This window comes from Plectropomus leopardus, chromosome 15 (genome assembly GCF_008729295.1).
Source record: "Plectropomus leopardus isolate mb chromosome 15, YSFRI_Pleo_2.0, whole genome shotgun sequence".
In the NCBI taxonomy this organism is placed as follows: Eukaryota; Metazoa; Chordata; class Actinopteri; order Perciformes; family Serranidae; genus Plectropomus; species Plectropomus leopardus.
The window spans coordinates 5,720,305-5,729,981 of NC_056477.1; positions in this window are offsets into that span (position 1 = coordinate 5,720,305).

The window sequence follows — 9,677 nt, forward strand, 5'->3', positions numbered from 1 at the left end:
ATCTTTTCCAAAGCAGGTTCAGTGATCAGAAACGTACCTCTGGTTGTAATGTGTGTGCCAGGGTGAAATGTGAGCATAAGCACATCTGTGTGTATTCTTGCTTGTTACAGGCTTACAGTGCAGATTACAAGCCTATTCAGGCGCACTTTTTGAGTCTCTGCTGCAGTAAGTAGGCTGTAGCAGTGAGCCAGGCGTTACTTTTACAAGTATTCATAATGGATAACATGTTTTTTTATTTGCAAGTAGCCAAACCTTTGCCGACACCTAACAAAATGTTTGAGCTGAAACTCTTCGATAACAATGACTCTGTAGGCTTGAGACGAGTGTTATATGCACAGCTAAGGGCCATGCTAGACAAAGCATTTTTGTTTCGTTGTTTCTGCTTTTTATTTCTGTTTTGTTTTTGTTTTTACCTTTAGTTTTTGATTTTTTATTATAATTACTGTTTTGTCAAACATATTTGTATATATGTCCTGTGTGTTTTTCATTGTAATGTAAACAGTAAGGTTTGGGGTATATGCCGATAGCTTCATTTTGGGAAGTAACATCGCCAATGAAGATGTACTATGCACTGTGGAATATGGACACGAAAAGACCAGAAGTATGATATTATAAACATCTCTTCTATGTTGTGTAAAAAATACATATATAACGAAGTTTTTTTATACTCTTCAGGAGGTCAATAAAGACTTCATGCTGCTTACAGATCTGCGTTTTTTCAAAAGATATTTCTTGTTTTTGCAATTCCTATAAATGTCCTTTCACAGCAGATGTTTTGACAAGTCATAGCAGAAAAGGCACAGGTGTAATTGATAAAAACAAGTAGATGTTATTTGCACTGGCAGTGGAGTCGCTAATGTGGCTATTTATACTCGGGTGCATGTATATTCCTGTGTTTCTTAGCAACGGTGAAATATGTTGTTAACACACACAGGTCTTTTCAGCTATTCTGCTAAAGTTTATGAACACAGTGTGCATTCAGCAGCTTTATACATCCTAAAAAACTGAGAAGAATAAATGAATTAAGTCTAAAAAAATCACTCAAAGTTGACTCCAACCGGACTCAACCAGCTATATCTTGTGTGATAGTTTTGTACTTGACCCACTCAACCTCCAGATCTTAGTCCCTCCGTCACTCTTTAAACGTCTCAGGACTTTTTGGGAGCACATTTGGCCTCCCAACTGCTTTCGACCTTCATGCATCAACGTGACGAGTACATGCCGATCACAGCACGAAGTGGGATCCATAACAACATGTTGTTGGGATGAGAACAAAGAGCCAAATAGCTGCAGTATGACTTTTCTCCCTCTGGAACAAATAAGAAACAGGTTTATTAGTTCGTTGTACATGTGCAGTGATAACTTCTGTAATTACACCTGTGCTTTTCCTGCTATGAAACATTAAAAAGGCCTTGATGAGAAAAACTCCACCTCACATTGTCACAACACATTTCAGTTACCTGCTCACTTGACTTTTGACATTTCTACCGTACTCTGGAAACTTGCACTATTTTGTCAGTTTCAGACGATTAACCCTTAAGAAGAAAACCGTGTTGCACTGAATGCATTCATTACCATGAAAGGACGATATATGTTATAGATTACTTACAGCTTCTACTGTTACCACTGTGTGTGTGTGCAGTAAGCGGGTGCATATTTGTTTGTGTGTGCGTGCATGTTTAAAGATACACACTTGTATCTATACAGGTGTGTCTATGTGTGTGTGTGTGTGTGTGTGTGTGTGTGTGTTCCCCCATGCAATCATGGTAAGCAGCTGTGAGGGGGCCCCAGTCTCTGGGTGGTCTCACACCCTCATCCATAAATTATTAGCCCACTCTCCTGCTGCTGGTCTTGAAGTGTGTTGGGGTTAGGTTAACACTCTTTGATAGAGCGTCCGCCTCCTGTAAGCAGAGTCTCGTTCTCAACTACCATGAACATAAAAATATGAACCATCTGGTAGCGTTGAATCTTGATTTTTTTCGATTTTTTTCATTCAGATTTTCTTTTTTCAGGTCGAATTCATTTACAGATTCTGCTTTGAATGAAATCCCAGTTCTGAATATTTAAGTTATAAAATAAACCAATTTTGAGCAGATTTAAGGCTGCCTTAAACTGCCATTGATCATATATGAGAAGTTTTATTATTTTTTTTGTTTAAAATAACTTCATAATATAAGTAGATGGAAGTGAACTAAGTCTCAACTTTATTTAAGGAAGAAGCAAAAATTGAAAAGCATTTCATGTGCATTTATTTATGCCATAAAGTCCCACTTTCTTATTCAGGTTGACCATAGATACTTTATGTGTCTGATATGTTCTGATATGGCACAAATTCCTTAATTATTTTCTTCTTTCAGCAGGTGTGGTCAGTTGTCTCTCTATTAGCTGAGAAAACAGGTAATACTTTATCTTTTACTCAGTGGTTATACTTTGGCTTATTTTATCTGGATTTACATGAATTGCATTTTATTGCAAATCTGTTTGCTAGTTTGATGAAAAGCACTTAAATAAATTCGGAACTAAATCGACTTGAACATTTCAAGATTGCTCTATAAAGTTTTATGTAGTGCAGAGCGTCAATGCATTCTGCATTGTAATTGAATGACATTATAATCTGCACATAATTAGCAAAAAATTTATCCAAAACTACTTTTATCTGTCCATAAAGCTGAGAGTAACGGGCAGATTTCGTGTCTTTGACTGACACTCGAGACGATAAAGAAAACACATGCTCGAATAAAACACACAAACAAACCGCCACATGCTACTTAGAGTATAATTCACTGCATATTTTGCTGGCGTTTAATCATTCCCGTAAGTATAAAAATTGCTGTTATTATCTTTGGCTATTATATCTAATTGTTGCCATAGCTCATATAATCAGAGTTATACAGGGCCAGAATGTGTGCGTGTTTGAAAGTGTTTGTGGGTATGTGTGTGTGTGTGTGCGTGTGCAAGTGACTTAAACAAACAGGGCATGTTTGGAGTAATGTGGTGTATCTGGAGATTGCAGGACACTGAGAACACAGCACGCCGGCGCACTTAACATAGTTGTTCATCAGCAGCAGCCTGATAGGCTGCTTTCTTTCCAGCACGCGCAGGTGTACAATACACACACACACACACACACACATAACTACAGCAGTCTGGCAGAGTTAACTGGTGTGAAAAGAAGGAGAAACAGTCAGTCACACTGAGACAATTGTCATCTGAAACCTCCCCTCTGGCCGCCTACCGATGACCCCTCGATACAGTATTAAAACCTTCTGTCATCATCAATCACTGTCAAGGCGAAATTCCTTTAAAAGTGCTTTAAGCAAAGTGTGGCCGACCTAAGAGCCACAAAGTGCTTCACAGAGAAAGACACAATGACAGATAAAAACAAGAGACGTACAGTGAAAACAAGAAAGACCAGACACTCCACAAACTCCACCGGAGCTAATTTCACCGTCCCCAGCTCACCGCATACTAGCTCAAGTAAGCCCGGCCACATAATAAAAACAATGACTCTTTGAGCGGCTTTTACCGCCATTTCTCACGAGCTGACATCAATTGTTTTGACTCCGTCAGAAATCAAATGGAACCGTGCTTTTGGCGTCCCGCTAAGGTTAAAGCTGCAGCTTCGGAGCCAATTCAAAACATGGCTCTCTACCAAGGCATCCACTGCGCTGCTGAGTATTATCGAATTCCCAGCGACACTTCCCTCACCGCTTAAAATGCAGAGTGAGATTGGGAAGTAATATGCTCAGCTGTGTAGGACAGAGATCATTTTGATACTGTGAAAAGATTGGAAAAGCACAGGGGACACGCAAAAAGCCTCTTAGATTGTATAACTTAATCATGCATGAAAGAAGGCAATACAGAAACATTCAGGGCCGATTCAAAAACACTGAGGGTTTTTTTTACATCCTGCTAACCCTGTCCAACTTCTGAGCCTCATTGGGAGTGATAGCATTATTATGAAGCCAAGCTTTTACGAGCTTTGGCCCTTAATGTTGATGATGGGATCCCTTTATAGCAGAACAACTGTTTTTTTGCTAATGACCTCTGGTTTCTTTAGCGTGCTGACGTAGCAAAGGGAAGCAGAAACCTTGAAAATTCTTGGATTCTTCTTGTTTTAAAGTGGCTGAATTTTTTAAAAAATCCATTATTGTCTTTGGTTAGACACCATTGAATGGCAATAAAGAATAAAAAATGAAGAAAAAAGCAAGAATCATTCCTTGAGCTTGTTTTCAAACCCCATCCGAGGGAACAGATGTTGTTCATTCTGCTTGGCTGTGCTGAGGAAGAGCACCAAATCGTGCTGTTTTCAGCCCAAATAGCTCACGCACAATTACTCTGCCGGGGATCTGTGTGCGTTGGCACGTCGCTGCGGTTCCCTCTTTGTTTTCTTAATAATTAGCTTGTGTTTTCACAGGGGGTTTATGTGTGTGTGGGGAAGCCAGCCTTTTCAAGGCTACTTAATCTGCTCCCTAGTCTGTCTCCCTTCCTCTCTCCGTCTCTCACCCTCCTGTAATCTCCTCCGCAGCCTCTCTCTCTCCCATCCCACCTTTTCGTCTGTGCCTCCCTCCAAACGCCCAGGGCCTGCATGATGAATAAATGAGAGTTCAGGTGTTTTTTGCTGCAGCTCATATTTGATCTGAGAGAAATAATATGATGAAAAGTGGCTCAGTCTTTGCATCACAGAGTTTTTCTTTCCTGGAAGGTTTGTGAATTCCAGAGAGGATCAGAGCAGCGGTCATGGTGAGTGTTGGGTGACTTCATAGCAGGCAAAATGTCGTTCACACTGCATTTATATTGAAAGCATTGAGGCAGGGTTTTAGCGATGACAGATTAGTGGAAAGTGTTTAATCAGATAATATTTTTCATCATTAGCATGAACAAATCAACAGTCTTAAAAACACATTCCTCTATGTGACAGAAACTTTTCAGATTTTATTGACTGATAATTTAAGAATAATCATACTTCATACTCACATCCAACACCCTCATATAAACTTTCCTAGGGAGGCTGAGCAGCGTGATACCTTAAAAATTGGAGCATACAGATTTTTTACATTCCCCTTTTTTTAAAGAAATGGGAACCACCATCCCTGTCTGCTGCTCAACAGGCACCCGACCTGCAGGTGACACTGAAAAGGTGTGTCAGTCAAGACAGCCCAGCAATTTCCAAAATCTTCAACATCTCAGGGCGAACCTCATCCACACCTGGCTCCTTGACGCGGAGCTTTTTGACTACTTTAACGATTACTGACAGCGATCTGGACAATGGTTCTCCTGCACTCTGCCTCATCCATGGAGGATGTGAAGACCATCCTAGTACAGTCAGTCGCCAGAATCCAAAGCTCAAAGCAAAAGGTACTAAAATTTCCATCACAAAAAGCGCAAACATTATGAGAGTGTCAGTGTGTTGAGGAGCCGTTATTGCCAGGAACACCTTCAACATAAAGAACGGGAAGGATAAAAAGATGCAAGACTACAATCGGCGGTCTACAGTCCACTTAGACGCTGGCAGAGCCTCATGACAATATTGGCGCTGCCTCAAACATGAGCTTGAATGTGTGCAGTGTCAAGTTAGGCGGGGTCGTTTGGGTTGGGTCGCCAGGTGCTACGACACATATCCCACAGTCTTGCTATCACAGAAACGGTGAAACACCCATCTGAGTCATATCACTATGAAATTGGGAACTTAGCAGGAGAAATTGCCAGTTTTTTTGAACTTGCATCTTTTTACGTATCACTTCTTTCTGTATCTGTAGCTAAAGTGTCCAACACAAGAACTCCACTGTTAAACACACATCCGCTGTAAACATGTCAGTCAATAGTGGCTGTGTTTGACCAGTGGTCGATGTGCTCTGTGTGAGCCAATCTCATCGATTTTCCACCTGCTCAGTCGCCTCGATCACCTTGACCCCGGTGGGATCTGTTCACATGGCCTCTGTTAATTAACCTGAAACGGGGACGTGCATTTGATAAAGTGCACATACACAGATAAAGACACAGTCACTTACACACAGTCGGGAGAGCGGCTGTGGTCAGCTGGCTTACACACACACATACACATACATTTGCGCAGGCACATTTTAGATGTTACAGAAGAGGCACTGTGACTGGAGGGTCACCGGTTCAATCCTTGAACCATCTGGGAAAATTTGAGCAGGGAAGGTGAATGAGTAACACTGACATTAGCAGCTGCTGCAGAAGTTCCCTCAAAAAATTCTTTCTAAAGGGCAAACACACACAGCTATCTGTGTGAGCATGAGCATGTGTAGGCCTCATGTACACCTACAGTAGATACACACTCACTGAAAATAAAAAGTTGCAGAGATGATGTTTTAGTTGGTTGAAAAGGAAAATATGAGCTATAAATATAAAGTAAACTTGTCAAGTTACACAATGAAAGACACACTTAACGTTCAAGTTTTGAGTGATTTTGAGGCTAAATGCATGGATAAGATTTATCCAATAAAACAATGTCTGTGAAATCCAGGTGGCTCAAGACCAACTGCTTCTGCAGAGCTGCTTAGTGCTGGACCATGACAGTGCAAGACTGTGCAGAGCTGGTCGCAGGTGTGAATGCTTAAACCTGTGAATCTGGTGTTGATCTCTCGCTTTCTCTCTCTCACAGACACACACACACACACACACACACACACACACACACACACACGGAAACATGTCACATTTAGACACGGATGTCTGCAAATTCAACCTTTTCAGCTGCTCAATCACTACAAAAACTTAAAGGTGAGTTTCTGTAGGCAGGTTTCCATTACAGATTTGTGCAAAACTTGAGCAATATTTTCAAAATGTCAATAAAACACAATTGCAAGATGACTGTATTTCTACTGAGTGTTTTTATGCAACTTCTCCTCTCGTGATACCGTTCCAAGAAGCATGGCGATGGATGTTCAAAACATTAGTGGGTTTATTTCTATTGCAGCCACCGCACTAGTCGTCATTATTTGCAACCAAAAGCATCGTAAGCGTATTATCTGAGCGATAATAGAAAGGCAAGCCCCTTATATGAGGGAGAGGCCTCATATGAGGGATTTCTGGGAGGTGATAGTGCACGATTTCACAGAGGAATTGTGGATTCAAAACTTCCGAATGATCTGCTAAACTTTTGAAGAGTTGTGCAATACAATAACACTTCTTGTAGCGCATGCTGCATCATGCCAGAGGGACAAGTGCATAGCCATAGCATCATGTAACCTATGAAAGTGACAAAAGTGATTCCGTTGCAGTTCTGCAAAATAGGGGTTTTTTGAATCTCCTGAAAAACCACCTCATGCAAGCATAAAAACTTCTTTGCGATAAATGGTATTTTGTTTCCATTTGGCACAGTTTATATTCACAATGTAAATCCACACAATTTGAGGGTTGATGGAAACCCGCTTTGTGTCACATCCTTCTGATATACTTCACAGTCACAGTAATTATTGATCGCTGTCTGGCCTTGGAAAATCTTGTGTCTGAGAACTTAAGCCGACTCTGAACCTATCTGACAAACGCAACAGAGGTGTTCAGTCAGACTGACTGAGGAACATGAACCTTTATTCAATAAGACACACACGAATGATAGCTGAAAACTTGCTAATGTGCAACATGCTGTCTATGAATTAAGCCCTGTGCGCTGCTCACGCTGCCTTGCTGAAAGCTCCTTGTTTTATCTTGAGCCATCCAAACTCAAAATGCATGCACCCACAGCACTGCGGGACACTGAATTAAAACGTCAACCGAAAGGCGAAAGCACAGACGTACTGTGGGACTCTGTGGAAACTGAGGTCACTGGCAAAGAATCTGGGTTCCCTCCTTAACTTGGCTTTAATATCTGCCAAAACCTCAATGCAAACCGACGTCAAACGTCATTGACATTTAATAGTTGTTAAGCATCCAAAACCCGCATAAACAATAAAGCTCAGATAGTATCTGTAGGGCTCCTCACTGAGTGAGCTAAATGTGTCACTCATATGTTAAAGCAGCTACAAAAGTGGTTTTGAGACGCCTCAATTCAACGCTGATGCCTCTATAAGACCTACACAAGCAAACAAGACCATCAGTTAGAAGATATGTGATTTATAAAGCATATTAATGCCTTTCTGTGGGTCCAAATCCCCACAAAACAAGACTAAACGATTTACCGCACAAAGACCGAAAGCGCCTTTGTTTACATTTTCCCAGGCAAAGTTTCACAATGACTAGCACATTGGCCAGTTTAAAGAAGCAGGAGAAGATTTTTCTTTAGAAAATCTTGTTTTTGACATTATATTTTGTGGTTATAGCTGTAATGGGTTAGGATCAGCAAGCGAAAAAGAAAATAAATGACTGAAGAACAAAAAAAACAAACTTAAAAAGGACAGTGAAGTCAACAGATTGAGAAAACGGCCGGTTTTAAAAGGATTCAAAACCCATCCTGAGCTGGCCCTCTTCCTCCTAGACAGTTATTTAATATGTCTATTTTATTAGCGAAATATTTACATGGTTACCAGACATGGTTTTACATCAATCTGTAAATTTATGTTAGCTTACATGTAACCTAGGTGTACGATCGGTACAAAAACAACGTTTATTTTGGAGACTTTCATCATCATTTCACATTTTCATCATTATATCACAGTTATTAATCTTACACAGCCACAAATACATGCATTACATCATCACGATGCATCCTGCAGGCAGCAGTGTTTAAAAAAGTTTAATAGTGTAAAAAATAAGTTGCGTCTTTCTTTTTCTCCTTTCAATAACAAATGTGTGTTAAGTGTGATAAAGATCCTTATGACACAAGGCGCTGGTGCTCATGGGAAATGCAGTCTACATTCCCCTCTCCACCAAAATCAACACAAAAATGAAAGTTCCTCATAGCTGCTCTAATAGGTAAAAGCAGTCTTTTAACATATAAAACCTATAAAAACACACACAAGGCAAGATGCATAAATGTGTTGAATGAATAAAAGTCCATTAATACTGAACCCATCCCATAAATTTTCTCCTTGACACACTGTCTTACCTAAAAGCCAATTTGCCTTCATTGATATTGATTAAGTCACGGAGAAGAATAAATATTTGAGTAATAAAGTGTGGTATTGTAGAACGGAGTTGTGTGATGTGGTCAAATGTATTTTTTTAACTGTAACATATGTCGTATTGTCTTTCTATTTACTATATGTTTATTTGGGTTGATGTTAAAGTTTTTCCTGCATGTCAAGAACGCCCAAAGACGTGTGCACACTCCAGCATTTGTCTACCAGATTCTATATCAAATGAGAAAAATGCATTTATCCACCACAAAGAGATTTCTGCACCTGCAGAAGACACAAATACAAATGGGTTGTAGGGACATTAAAAGAAATTTGTGGTGGTCTATTAATCACTTTTTGCTCATCCAAAGACATTTAAAATCATTTGCAAAGTTATAATTTTCAGTGAAAATAAATGTTATGTCCAAAACTTTATCCTATCAAAGCTGTTTTGGTTGCCTAAAGCAGCACTTTTTCTGTATTTGACAAGAATTTTAGTTGACACGTTCGACGCAATCAAAGGTCATGCTTATTTAGCAAAAGAACAAAGTATTGTGTGAGTATAATGTTGCAGTTATAGGTGTACTGCTTGAATGTCGTGCACATGAAAACACACACACACACACACACACACACACACACACACACACACACACA